The 15,558-nt window shown below is 36.8% G+C and overlaps 1 protein-coding gene across 2 annotated transcripts in view; it reads left to right on the top strand.

Annotated features, from left to right (window-relative positions):
• The window catches only part of FHL1 (four and a half LIM domains 1), a 72,302-nt gene that overhangs the window by 26,191 nt on the left and 30,553 nt on the right, over window positions 1-15,558 (top strand). For both annotated transcript variants that reach the window (XM_028135975.2, XM_054728362.1), the window contains exon 3: window positions 567-637. The gene's annotated coding sequence lies outside the window, so the exon portion shown is untranslated. The remainder of the gene's footprint in view (window positions 1-566; window positions 638-15,558) is intronic.

Below are 15,558 nucleotides of genomic sequence, written 5' to 3'. Positions count from 1 at the left end.
GAGCCTGTCCATTAGCCTGCATCCTAATCCTGTTGTTGATTGGAGATAACTTCAGTGGTCACTGGGCACCTCATCTCCATGGCAACACCTCTAAATATTCCTCTGGTGACTTGTGCTCTACATTTTGTCTGGATCTGAGCCCTCCTGTGGCAGAATATTCTAAAGATGTTAAAAAGAGGGGGAAAGGCTCAACTAATAAATCTATTCTAAATGACTGAGTCATTTGTTTTGATTACCCGGGTGATTGCCAAATGTTAATTTAAAACTGAAATAGGCCATGAGCTCACTCCACTAACAATGCTGAGTGTTTGTGCTAATACAGCTTGATAATGAGGTGGCCAGATCCACTGCCAGTGTGAATGTTATATGATAAACAGACATTTCGGGAAATATGCAGAACATCTTGGCAGTTTTCCTTTAACTTTAAGGGTAATAAATACAAAGTAGAATGCGTTACCATGAGCCATTTCAAAGGAAGTTGAACTTTTTTTTTTTTTTTTTAGAATTTCATACTTTTCTTCTGAAAAGGTAATTTTGTGTCTTGATTTTCATTTTTTCCTAACTAGGCACATTGGAACTTGACAACTATATCCAGTCCTTGCCAAATACATCCCATTGTCCACACATCCAGTGTGAGGTAAGTACTACTAATTGTTTTTACACTGATCTCCAGCCTTCCAATTTGTAGTGTTATGGTTGACATTGTATGAAGAGCTTTATTTGTACAGTAGATTTAAAAGGGTTCATTTTAATTGACCCAGCCAACCATTATCACTGCTTTCTAAATATTAGCTCTCTGGGGAATGCCTTTTCAAGGAAAAAAAAAAACTCATTCGCTTTTAATTTGGGGGCATGAAAAGCGAATGTGTCAAGTACAGCAGAACTGTTAGGTCTGTTTGAAAATGAAGATCTGCCCATGTCACAGCATGAACAGTAGAGAGCAGGAAAGCTGCGTGGAGCAAATACTGGGATGAAGGGCAAAGATTCTTACTGACAACTGGAAGGAGTTGGACTGACCCAGTCAACTGTCAATGAAAGGAGCCAAGGTGCAGGATGCCTCTGTACAATCTGATGGTACAAATGCCAAAGAATGTTTCCATTGGCTTACATTAACATGGGCCAGAAGATTTTTTTTTCTGATTAGTACTAAAGTTCTCAGCACTGCTACACTGGTGGGAGCGGCCAGATTGACCAGCCTTTTCATTTAATACATTGGGTAGGCATTCTCTGTCCTCTTCATTTAGCTATGGTGGCTTATGTCTTCTTCGTGATAATCCAGGGTTACCCATTTCTCTCTTTGAGAGACTGGAAAACTCACTTTTGAAAATAATAAAAGGAGGGAATCTCAAAGATGGTTCATCCAGGCACAATGGAAGGGGCCCCAGTTTTCTGCTTTTCTGCCCGTCTCTATGCATTTATGAGAGAGGATGTAACATTTGCCAGCACCAGACCAGCCAGGATTTCCAGTTTCATCCATCAACAGGTTTTGTCTTCCCCTCCACCTTGCCCTGCCTCCATGCACAGTTCCACATCTAGTGTAGCTCCCTGTGTTTCAATTAGGGTAGATGCTCACTAGGTGGCAATAGTTGCATTTGTTACATCTGTTGCTGCATAATAATTCACAGATTAAAAAACAGTCAAATACCTAAATATATTAAACCTTAAAGAGTAAAAAAAAAAAAAAAAAAAAAAAAAAAAGTAGGACTGAGTTTCTCTTAGCTGCCAGAGATGGATGCTTCCATCTTCAAGTCTAAGCCCTATCATCCTTGGCCTTTACTTAAAAATGTTGTTTTCAAACTTTTTTTTTAATGATAGAAACTTGTTTTCCAAATAAATCTTAGGATTGCCCTAACCGGTTTGGCTCAGTGGATAGAGCGTCGACCTGCAGACTGAAGGGTCCCAGGTTCGATTCCGGTCAAGGGCATGTACCTTGGTTGCGGGCACATCCCCGGTAGGACGTGTGCAGGAGGCAGCTGATGGGTGTTTCTCTCTCACCAATGTTTCTAACACGCTATCCCTCTCCCTTTCTCTCTGTAAAAATTTAATAAAATATATATTTTTAAAAATCTTAGGATTAACCCCAATAGAGAACACCAAAGCAAAACTGCTTTGGCTCAAGTAGGAGGTTGTGAGTCTCTCACCCTCCTCTGAGGAACCATTCCCAGGGCAGGTGGAAAGCACTGTGCTCTGCCTAAGAGCAGAAATTTTAGCTCTGAGCCCTTTCACAGCTCTTATTTTTATTTTCCCACAGAAACAGAGACTAGATTATTCAAGGAGATTTACAGAAGGGGAAAGCATCTTCCCAACAGTTTAGTTGGAAGTGCTGGCTAGGTGAAACTTAGCCATTCATATGCATTGTTTGCCCTTAGGCATTCCACAGCAGTCTGCCAGTTTGACCAACTTCATCAGTAGAAAACTTCAATATACAGGTCATGTATCAGAATTATACACTTGAAAACCTATATAATTTTATTAACCATTATCACCCAATAAATTTAATTTAAAAGTTTTTTTAGTCCTGGCCTGTGTGGCTCAGTTGGTTGGAGCGTTGTCCCATACACCAAAAGGTGGTGGGTTTGATTCCCAGTCAGGGCACATACCCATGTTGTGAGTTCAATTCCCAGTTGGAGCGTGCGCAGGAGGTAACAGATCGATGTTTCCCTCTCATGTCGATGTTCCCCCCTCCCTTTCTCTTTCTAAAAAATCAATAAAATTTAAAATTTTTATGGAAACAAAAACTATTAGAAACTATGTGTACAGGACTGTACTCTTAAAATGGAACCTTTTAATTGAAGCATTTTGACCAAAATTTGGGTTTTCTTTTAGTGTACTGAGTTTCTCAGCTGAATTATTAAATATAACCTGTTAAATTATTTTGCACTACGACAGAAATATATAGGATTGATGTAAAACAGTTCGAGTCACGATGCAGTTGTATCTTGTGATCTTTCTTCCTTTCATTCATTCATTCAGCCCTACTATGTACCAGGTCAGGAGTGTATGAGTGAGCAAAAACAAAAAGAGTAATACATTTTGGTCTGATATTCTTCAAGGGTAGGACATTCCTAGATTATTTTCCCTTTTGCAGATGAGATAACTGAAAACTGATTTCCCTTTTTAAGTTAAATTGCCCAGTATTAAGTAGACTAGTTTGGGTTCATGAGTGCAATTCAAAATCCCTGTATCCAATATGCTCTTTAAGTCTATGATTTATGCCACCCCCATAGATGCATGTGAAAATAATAAAGTATGCAGTAATTGCTGGAGATGTGGCTGTGCCTGGGACGCAAATGCCCCCCCCCAAATGAAAACAAATGTAAAGGGTATATTTCACAGTCTATTTTTTAAAAGTTTGTTTGGAATAATTAGACAGTTTAGGAAAATGTACTTTGCAGTTTCCACAGGTAGATATTTTGGTTTTTTAAATGATGTTTCCTATTTTATGTTTAGCATAGCATTTATCACAGGTAAAGTTTATAACCCAAGAGTTTGAAATTATTCCATTTGGCTGTCTTTTAGTTATGGAATTATTCTTGAACACAGTATAATTCTTAATGCATCCATGAGCAATCTTCCAGTTTGACAAACTTCATCAGTAGAAAACTTCAATATATAGATCATGTATCATGCAATTATACACGTTATTGGTTTCTGTGCTAGGGACAAGACTGTTAATTAAACATTTATTTCACGTCTAGGAAATATTTATATCACTGATATATGGTCACTTTCATTACTGATTTGGCAGTTTTTAACAATAACAAAACACAAAATTTTAAAATATAGTAGTCATAGTGATTTGATTTATATCATTTATATTGATGTGACTTCTCTCCTTGGTGCTCTAGCAGTAAGCATGAAAATCAGCCCAGATGTCTTGCACAAAATTAAAGAGTTTGGAAATAATCAGTCCAGGGCCAAGGTCTCAAACTGCTGGGCTGGATCTGGCACACAAAGGTTTTTAAATTTTTATGTGAATTGCCAGCGTTTAAAAACTGAGAGATTTCACATTTTCAAAAATCCAGATTTTCAGCTTCTCTTCTGAAATATTAGAAGATCTGGCAACATTGAGCCTGCATTCCTATTTGGTAACACTGGGCTGGAGCCAAATAGCTGCTGTATCTTTAGATGGAACATGAACTCTGAAATTTGCCCACAGTCTTCATCACTGTTATCTCCTTGACACTAAGGACAAGGGCAGTTGCCATTATCTGACTGTTTTACTCATTTATAAGAAAAAACTTAGCTCTCACAGGCATGTATGTTTTCAACCTCAGGTCTAGATGAAATTGAGGCTGCAAACTTAGATCTGTTCTTTCTCTCAAAATATCTTGTTACTTTTTGGGTGCATGATGTTGGATAATATTCATTTTAAGGGGGTGCATTAAATAGACTGAGGGTAAACATTTAAGGGGAGGGATACCTTCCTATGATGCCTGATTGAGAGGAGCATCAGCAGAGTTTGATGGATTCCTGTGGTCTTTACCCCAGTGCTTCTCAGACTTTAATGTGTAGATTCTGATGTGGCAGGTCTGGAGTAAGGCATGAGATTCTGCTATTCCAACCAGCACCAGGTTATACCTCTACCAGTCTGAGGTCTCACCTCTCTTTGAGTAGCAGGGGGCTCTACCTTAAAGTGATTCCAAGAAAAGGCAGTCATGCAATGATGACTCTAAATATCTTCTTCTTTGGCCTGAGAAAGAGAAGTAGATCTTAGCCAGGCTATTTGAGGTTGAATCTTTATAGATAAACCTGTGTTCACTTCTAGTTGCAGCATGGTAAGTTAAAAAAATTAATTACTTTAATACAGCATAGCTCATGTACACAATAAATCTTTCATTTTCAGACTTGTTTCAAATTAAGTGCTTCTAGTAAAAAAAAAATTGTAGATTTGTTAAAACTCAATCATCATGAAGTGGGGATTAGAGCTTTTTATTTTATAACTAGAGGCCTGGCCTGCAGGGATCAGGCCGAAACCAGCCTGGTGCATGGATTTGTCCAAGGCGTGTTTGGTCTGTCTCACCCAGTCCTGATTGGCTGGACCCCAGCAGCAAGCTAACCTACCAGTCGGAGCGTCTGGCCCCTGGTGGTCAGTGACCATCATAGCGACCGAACGAACGGTTGGACACTTAGCATATTAGGTTTTTATTATATAGGATTATAGGACACTATATTTATGAGTCTCTTACAAAACTGATAAATAAGACCACAGAAAATAGATAATTATCAAATCCCTGGAAATATAACTTTGTAAGCTATAAAATTACAGAAGAAGTCACAAAGGAAGAGATCAACAGATTTAAATATATAAAAATGTGCTGAGAATAGATCTTGCGTATTCTGACCACACACACACACACACACACACTGGTAACTGAGGTGTGATGGATGTGTTAATTAACTTGATTGTGGGAATCATTTCACAATGTATATGTATGTCAAGTCATCATATTGTACCTTAAATATGTACAATTTTGTTATTTATACTTCAATAAAGGTGGGAAAATAACTAATGAAAAGGAAAACACACCAGGAAAAGTTTGTGTGAATTTGACAAGATAATTTCCCTATTATGCACAGAGTTCATACAGATCATAAGGCCTGGCACAGGCCTGACATAGGGTAGATGTGGCATAACTATCGACTAAATGAATTCTGTATTTGGTAGGTAGGCAAAAGACACTCATGTTAAATCACAAAGTAAATAAATGCATGGAAGAACTTTTCAGCCTCTCTGGTATGCAAAAACAAGCATATTCAAATGGCAACAAAGTACATTTTTCACCTATTAAATCAAGAAAAACCAAAAGGAAACCCTATGCTAATATGGTTATCTTGAAGCTGATAAACACTGACTCATTGCTGGGAGCATTGTAAGTTGTTTAAACGCCTTTTGGAACATTATTTGGCTTAGTATATATAGCAAAAGTCACAAAGTTTGATACCTCTTAATGCAGTAATCTTATTTTGGGAAATATAGTCTAAGAAACAAATTAGACAAGAAGGAAGAAAGCTATATGTTGTACGTATTCATCACAGTACTATTTATAAGGACACAAAATTAGAAAGAATTCAAATGTCCAACACGAATAATGGTTCATTTGTTCATCAGATATTTTGGGTTAAGCAATTATGATACTCTATGCAGTGGAATTTCATTAATCTGTTCAAAATTGTAATTCTGACACTTGCAGAGCAATATTAATTTGTGTAATATAGCTTTACTAAAAATGCAGGACACAAAATTGTGTACGTGCTGTGATTTATAACCTTGTAAAGAGATATGTACACATGGACAAGAACTAGAAGGCACATGGACAAATGTAAGACTTTACTTGAGGTCTTATTTGTATTATTGTCCTATTATTTATACATTTTACCATAAGTATATGATTTGAGGATCATCAGCTTTTACTTGCTTAAATCAGCTCCATATCACAAGCAGCAATATTCCCACTGGTCACACAGTGGGTGTTTAGTAAATAATTCTGAAATAAAATGAGGACTGATGCCCAGAGCTTAAACATGGAGTTCCGATGATGCAGTTCCTACTTGCTGCTTTGTTCCATCATCTGAGCTCCCATTTTTCTTTCTTCTGATTCCTGTGGTTGGTACAGAGGCATCTGGGCATCCCACATGACAAAATATAAATATTTATCTCAGAGGTTTTCATTAAATGTACAGAAGTGCCAGGGAGTGAATCTTATGTCTAGACTCAGTGTACACTGAGGTAGAACCTTAATGGAACTATAATTCAAGGGAATGCTTATTTCATCTTCTGGTTTCATTTAGGTAAGTAACAAAAATTCACTCTAGTGTCATGAGCCTTCTTTCAGTATCCCCTCCCCTCCAGTTGCAGTCTGTTTCAGATATACTTGTTTCCCTGCTGTAAGTATACTTTTCTCCTTTAATTAGGTCAGTTACTTCATGTCTGTTTTTCTTTTTTGACATGGTTTCCTCTGGCTTTAGCACCACATATTTTCCCCATATGTCATTGCCTCTGGAGCTTCATGTTGCAATCGTTTTTCAAGGGGAATGGAGAGCACATTACAAAGGGGGTAGCTCTTGACTCCTTGCCTGCCCTTTGCCTGCTTGAGCGTTCATATTTCTTTTGGGCCTAGTTCTGTTTGGTTTTGTAGTCTTCATCATCAGTTATGTTTGGACTGAAAGATACTTAAGTAAAAATAATGGTAAGTCAAAGATATGTCTGGCAAAGGTGCAGCACATTTGTTAAGGTTACTGGTTTATTTATCTTCCCTGTCTCTATGGTGACTAAATCCGGGGCTGGGATTTAATGGACTTAATTTTGACCTCTTGTACATCTCCTAACTTTCCCAGCCTCTGAGTTAGAAGGAATTCATTTTCACTTTAGGAGAGAAACCACCCCACTTAGAGAAAGGGTCCTAACTGGACTCTTGAAAAGTAGAATCTCCCAAGTCTTCTATTCTTATGCCGTCTTCGATCAGAGTTCATATAGCACTTGTATAGAAAGCTGAGAAGTCTTTTAGATAAACTTATACACACATGCACACAACATTTCTAATGGCCCCAGGAAGTAATTTTCTTTTCAATGAAATAAAATATTTAGTTAATGTGAATGAACTGCATATAAGAACTTTTTATAAGATAAACTTTTATAAGAATATTAAATCAATGGGAACATTGACTTATATTACAATTTTATTTTTAAGAAGTATCTCCTTTATAGATTACAGGGCTATAAATTTGCTTGCATATATATGTTCAAACCATATTTCAGAATTCAAGTGTATTGAACTGTGCTATAGAAGTCCACAATAAAGGTTGGGCTTGAATAGTATTCCCATGGAAGAAGTCAGATCTGGACACTGAAATTCAAATCTAGTGTCCCATCCATTCCCAATTGATGTGAAATAAAGATCTCCAAGGTAGCTAGAGTCATACCATCTTGGATTTCAGTTGGTTCAGATGACCCTTTAAAACTCTTTATCCTCTCCCATATGATCATTTGAGATTTGCAAGGATACTCCAGTTTTAGAAATTTAATAATTTATCCAAAATCAAATCAAAGTGCTTTGCTTTATTTAAGGCTAGTGTATATTGTGTTTACTCATGGATAATTTATTTATTTACAAGTCCTTTCATATTCTCCAGGAACAAACTCACATATGTGCATTTTCTTTAAAACCAGAACAAAGGAATCAGTAAATGATAAGGCTTATATAAAGGCTGAGACAAGGGAAGTGACGTAAGTGCCCTTGCATATTTATTCACCAATATAATATTAGAGCTCAGCTCTGTCATGAAGTTCAGTTCAAGTCTAATAGGAAATTGTGAATACTTGTTAAGATTTTTAACATCATAAAACTCAGTGGATATGGAAGTTAATTTTAAGATTTTCTCCATTGTCAGTTCTGTTAATAGGGCAGAGACTTGTGAAGCCAACAGCCGATGCTCACTTGTAGAAGAGATCCATATTTGTAAGATGAATGTGGGATACTCACGGTGTTCTGGGCTTGAAACCTTGACTGATGTGCCTTGTTATTTGAACTTGGAAAATGTATTAGGTTAAGGTCATAGCTAAATCATATAAATTTTATTATGGTCAGTACAATAAGCATTGCTGAGGTCAAAACTTTTACAGACATCAAAATGTTAAGGCCTGAAGCCCTTAATGATGCTGCAGAAGGAGTAGCACTTTTGTCATTATCCTTGTCATCATCGTTTTCTTATCAACCTTATGTGTTGAAAGCCCAGTATGGAGAGCTGTGCTAATAATAGCTATAATTTCTTTTATTATTTATTTAACTGTTAATATTTCAATTTTGTTTAAACAGCTCTAAGGATCAAATCAATTTAAATAAAAAAGGATGAAATACATAAATCTGTATTTAGAATGGTAGCCTTGTTCTCTTGTCCTACCAGCCAGATAAGCTTCACACTTTGAATAGCATCTTTCAAGGAGGGATATCCATTTATTGGATAAACCATTAGTTTAACATTTCTTCACCTAAGCACTAAAGCAGTGATTTGAGGTAGTTTGATGAGAATTTGTGGTCTTTGCAAGTCTGGGCATAATCTCTTAAACAATGTGATATGACCATTTTTGTGCATTTTTAGGATTATAAATTAATAATTTACTTAAGATATTCCCAGTATTTCTTTCCCAGAACTGGTGGAGCATTTTCTGTGGATTCTAATGAGATTTTGCATATGTAGTTTTCAGTATACATGGGCTAGGGGAGTCATAATCCATAGTGTCTGTTGCTCACTAAAGTGGTTCAAGTGCTGACTAATTGGAGAGGATGGGTTCCACTCTTGGCATTGGTCTCACATGATGGGTTTGAACCTGAAAACAATACAATATGTTCTGTTATTTTTAGCCCATCCTTTATGTTCTGAGCTATGTCCTCTGTATTGTCAATCCTCGTAGATTTACACAGGATACTGACCAAAACTTTGGTCTTCCCATGGGTATTTTCCTTTTTTTTTTTTTTTTTTTTTTTTGCAGGGAAAATCTAAGATAATCTAAGAGTCAGGATTTACTTGGGATCACTGTGCTTTTTAAATTATACTGTGCTTTTTCCAGGTAACTGGAAGCTTCCTTGGGAGCAAGTATACTGATGTTTTCGCTGGTGTCTTCTATATCACTTATTGTTTAATGCCAGAGGCTTAGTAGGCATTTATTAGAGATACAAGTAAGTGCAAGGCATTTTATAAATTACAAACCACAGCTTTCCTGTGGTGTTACACAGGAAAATCTCAGGGACTTTGTTTGACTCTGTTCCACTAATGTCAGTATTCTGACATCATTGGAGCATGTTTTTGAATGGAATGGTAACTTCTACCACATGGCATCATTTTTTCCAACATTTTATTTTGAAGTTTTACAAACAGAAAAGTTGAAGTAAACACTCGTATTCCCACCACCCAGGTTCTACAATGAAACATTTTACTATATTTGCTTTATCACATATCCATTCATCCATTGGTCCATTTTAATATTTTGAATGCATTTAAAAGTAAACTGTAGGCATCTGTATAATTCACCTCTAAATACTTCACTATGCATATGATTATGTAGTTTAAATTTTGACGTACTTAGAGCTGCTATCAGATTTGCTAAGATTCTCACATTGGTTTTGGTGGTGGCTAAGAAGAGGTGGTAAGTTGAATGTGAAAAAATCTCTTTTCAGACTTTTTTTGTTTGCTTTTAACTACCAACAAGTATACAAACACATAACATTCTGCCCCTTTCCTTTCACATCATATGGTCACATTGTTTGTGTTGTTGAAACTTGGAAGGCCAGTCTAAGAAATAGATGGTCTTGTTTATCTGAGTAAAAATGGACATTTGGAATTGAGGATAGTGGCACAGAATGTTAGAGTTAGCTACTGTAAGGGAGGGAAAAAGATATTCAGAATCAGGAAGTTACCCATGGGGTACCACTTACTTATATGTACATACTAGAGGCCTGGTGCATGAAAATTCATGCACTGAAGGGGGGGTCCCTCAGCCCAGCCTGCCCCCTCTCACAGTCCGGAAGCCCTCAGGGGCGGGAGGTGACCCAGTGATCAGGGAAAGGTGATGCCCCCATTATACCCCTGCTGCTGCCACTGCCGGCAGCGCAAAGCCTCGGCCCACCTTGGTTACCTGAGCCTCGGGCTGGCCATAGGCAGCTGTGGGGCTGTGGGGACTAGGGGACTCTGGAGGCAGGTGCATGCCTGCCGCCCTGAGCGGACTGGGTGCCACCATCTTCTGGCTGTGGGCATGGCCATCTTTGAGGGTGTGGCAGTCAATTAGTATATTCCTTCCTTATTGGCTGTGGGTGCTGCCATCTTTGTGACAGTGTGAGGGTCCATTAGCATATTCCCACTTTATTAGATAAGATAGGATAAGTCTAGAGAGGGTTTAGTGGCTGTTTATATTACCTAAGGGTCACGGATTAAATAAACACTAACAGTACAAATAGAGGGTCCTTCTAGTCTAGTGGTTTTCTCATTATAGTCCACAGAACCCTAGAATTCATAGAAATGTTTCAGAGGTTTTACCACCATTCGAAATAGATTTTTAAAAGTGTATTGAACTATTTTAAAGAACTAATAAAAAACAACACATATACTTCAACTGTGTCTTATAGTAAATACTTACTGATTGACTTTAAAATAAGTAAAGGTTATTAATATCAGCCTAAAATACAGTTTTGAATAACACTTATCTGCCATCCATCAAAGCCAGGGTAATGTTTCTGTTGTGGGAATAAAGACAAAAGGTCTTCAGCAAGACCATTACACTAAAGCCGTGGTGTTAAGAACTGGCCTGCGAAAGCTGAAGTTACATTTTGGTTTCCAGTTACCATGAGCACTTATCCGTCTGTTATATTTAGATTTTTTTTCTAGTACCTTTAGAAATTTGGAAACAGATGAGTATATGCTTTCAACTTGAAATGACCATAAAAGTGGAAAGGTAATTAAGAGGCTGGAGGCTGGATCCAGTGTCATCCCTCAGATGGGGCTGTGTGAATGGATTAGGGAATCTTCAGAAAGGTTCCCTAATTGCTCAACATAAGTCTTAAAATGTATGTGTGCAATATTGTAGTTAATTATGAGATTTTTATGGCTTCTTTTGATTATGCCTAAAAAGCTTTACAATAGCTTTGGCAGATTACTTTCACTTGGAGGCCATGGTGCTTCTTTTGGTCCCTTTATTTGGATTGTATCACATTATGTACCTGTTGTCTAAAATGCCTTTTGAAAGCCAATACCTGCTTGTGTGTAGCTGCAGTCATTTTTTTATTACTTTTAAAATTGATTTCAGAGAGGAAGGGAGAAGGAGAGAAAGAGAGATAGAAACATCAGTGATGAGAGAGAATCATTGATCCCTGCCTTCTGCATGCTCCCTACTGGGATTGAGCCAGCAACCCAGGCATGTACCCTTGACCGGAATTGAAACTGAGACCCTTCAGTCCACAGGCCCGACACTCTATCCACTGAGCCAAACCAGCTAGGGCTGCAGTCAATATTTTAAATGCTTACTTATCTTTATTTTTCTTATGACATTTTATTATGAAGATGTTCAAAGTTGAAATTATTTTGCAATGAACACCTGTGTACCCATCATTAAGAGTATACCATTAAAAACACTTTACTATAGCTGTTTTATCACATCTATCAATCAATCTATATTTTCGGATGTATTGCAAAGTAAATGTAGATTTTAGTTAACTTCATATGTTGTATACACTTGGAGTCTGGCATTTCAAAAATTACACAAATTGTGTAAATTGTCATTGAATCCTGTGAAAGATGTAAAATAAATGCCCATTTTGGTTTTACTGGGAAAAAGTTAGGAGCCTTATTTAAAAAGTAACAGATTTTTCTGGAATTTTGGCATGGAGTTGGAGAAGAATACTAGTTTATTTTTAAATCTGAACTTTATCATGACTCGGACATTGCTGGCCCCTAATAAAGAGGGGGCTATACTTGTAAATTTTCTTTTCATCATTAAACAGGAGCCAAATAACTTCCAGTTATTACAGAGAGAGGATCATCTTTAAAAGTGTTATATGATACTATCAACAATAAAAATATATTTAAAATGAAAAAACGTGTTATAAACATCAATATTGGTCACTGCAGCAAAATCTATTGAATTTGGAAAACAGAAGAGCAAGTTAACTGAGTACTAAATTGGTCTATGCTGGATTTGATCCCAAACCCTGGTGTGAAGGTGTTAAATGCAATGTATTAAAAAACATTCTCCTTGCCCCACCTGGTTTGGCTCAGTGTATGGAGCATCAGCCTGCGGACTGAAGGGTCCCAGGTTCGATTCCGGTCAAGGGCACATGCCTGGGTTGCGGGCTTGATCCCAAGTGGGGGCATACAGGAGTCAGCCAATCAATGATTCTCTCTCATCATTAATGTTTCTATCTCTCTTTCCCTCTCCCTTCCTCTCTAAAATCAATAAAGATATTTAAAAACAAAAAACACTCTCCTTACCACTGAAACAGCAGGACCAGGATGGAGATTAAAGATGCTGGAGTATGGTTTCTGCCCTATTTATGTGGCAAGCACTCCCTGCGTTCTTGCAAAGCTTCCTTGTTCCCTTTATACTCAATCCCCAGAGTTATGTCCAAACACTCTCCCTTGGCCCATTGGGTGGTTTTGTATATTTCCTCTGGAAGTGTTCACTTGCACTCCTGAGTTAGCTGGCAGGAGATCCCTTAAAATCTTTTCCAAGCTGTTTTTCCCACTCTCTTATGGGACTAATCCTGTAATTTCCACTTAAGTTTCAGCTGCTGTTGCCTGGGTAGAAACAGATCTCTGCTGTCTTCCCAATCTCTGGACTTTCCAAGAAAAGTTAATGTTTAACAACATAAAATTAAAACAGAAAATCTTAGAGGCAGGAGTTAAGTGGGGACTATGGATGGGGAACTTGATGATTTGATATATATTATTTTACTTTATTTTTAATATGGTTTTATTGATTTCAGAGAGATGAAGGGAGAAGGAGAGAGACAGAAACATCCATGAGAGAGAAACATCAATCCACGCCCCCTACTGGGGATCGAGCCCACAACCCTAGCATGTGTCCTGACCAGGAATCTAACTGGTAACTTCCTGGTTCATGGAACAACATTCAACCAAATGGGCTACACACTGGCCGGGCTAGATATATTTTAAATGTGTCAGTAGATGATGAATTTAAAAAAGAGGTATGTATAAGGAGTTGTAAACATTTTACCAACCCCCTCAGGCAAACACACTACCATTTAAAACCCATATAAACTCCTTGGCACCACGGAATAATATGTACTTTGTTCTTGGAAGAGACTATTAGGTTGCAAAGGTTGATTCCTCTACTACTTACTTGCTCTTTGATCTCAGAAAGTGACTAACTTGTTCTGTAATGGTTCCATAAGCACTTATAATAAAACTGATTTACTGCATATAGTATAATAGAGGAGTTTAAGACTATATCTAGTTGCTGTTAGGCCTTAAGCCTTTGGAATTATTTTACAAATTTTTAGATATTAACAGTATTAACATTAATATTATTAACATTAATATTATTTGAAATAAGTTGTTTTGTGTCTGAATACTGTATATTCTATAGTCCATATACATTGGATCACCCTTAATTAAATATTTTGACAAATCAGTTTAGAAAATTCATTTTACTGCAAAACATGTTTAAAGCACATAAAAATTGATTAGACTGCGTACTTACTGCCAGCAGGAAGGTAGAAAGTGTCCTAGACTTATGATTAGGACAGGTGACAGTACTTGAGCTTCTATTCTTAGCTTGACCTTGCCCCCCTCTCTTAAGGCAAGTCACTTAATCTTTAACTGTCTCAGTTTATACCCTATAACACCTGTAGTCTTATTTCATGAAAACAGTACTGATTTTTATTTGATAGCATTTGAGGACTTGATGTAGAAAGTGGCATAGAGATTCAAATTATTATGCAGAAATTATTTGTATGTTGAATGATAATCTTGGCAAATTAGTAATTACTACATTTAGAAAGTTACAACTCTGGAGGGAATTGATATTTGATATTGTTTTCCTCTGTGTTCTAAGTTACCATCATAACAGTAGGAAAATAAACTCTGTTTTGGCTGCGTTACAAAGGGATTAACTCACTTCTTCAAGTTGTTACTAAATCTCCAGCCCTTTTGACAACATACACAAAAAGTGCTCCTTGTTTTACTTAATTTTTCTGGAATAAAAGTCTTCTAACTATCTTAGCTTATTTTTTTCTTTCGTTGAGAGCTTTCCAAGTTATTCCCTTTGTGAAGAATGAACGATAAACCATGTCAGTTACTTAAAGCAACTAAAATTACCAACTACAAATATGTAGAGAAGTATGCTTTTGATTTTTAGATCAAAGCAAAGAACTAAGATTATGTGGAGCTTGCTTATTGTACATTTGTTCCCAGCTACTTGTATCTTTACAAATAATTAAATATTAACTAAATATCAAGAGGATTAATAGCTATAGTAAAATTAAAATACCCATATGACCATTTTCTCAATTCTATATTCTTCAAAGCTTGGGCTAAATTGACAGAATCCCTATCATGGAGATTGCCAGTATTTTCACAATGATCTGCTACTACATTTTTATGGTGCATGATAAATGTGTGTGTTTGTGTGAAAATTGTGTGAGTCATGTAAAAAATTAAAGCCACTTGAAAAATTAGAAGACACTACTTACTTAAGTACAAAGTCTGATTTATGTATAGTTGACTCAACACAGGTTTGCACTGCATGCAGATAATTTTTTCAATAAATACTGTAAATGTATTTTTTCTTATGATTTTAAATAACCTTTCTCTAGCTTATTTATTGTAAGAATATATTATATAATACATATAGCTTTAAAATGTATTAATTGATGTTTTATGTTATTGGTAAGGCTTCTGGTCAACAGTAGGTTATTAATAGCAATGTTTTGAGGGAGTCAAAAGTCATATGTGGATTTTTTACTGTGGGGGTCAGCACCCCTAACCCCCATGTTGTTCAAAGATCAACTGTATATGTATGTGTGTGTGTATCCTATCTAATAAAAGAGC

Source organism: Eptesicus fuscus, chromosome 1 (assembly GCF_027574615.1).
Source record: "Eptesicus fuscus isolate TK198812 chromosome 1, DD_ASM_mEF_20220401, whole genome shotgun sequence".
Taxonomy (NCBI): domain Eukaryota; kingdom Metazoa; phylum Chordata; class Mammalia; order Chiroptera; family Vespertilionidae; genus Eptesicus; species Eptesicus fuscus.
The sequence above is the reverse complement of the archived record's forward strand: the minus strand, read 5'-3'. Positions and strand labels throughout refer to the sequence as shown.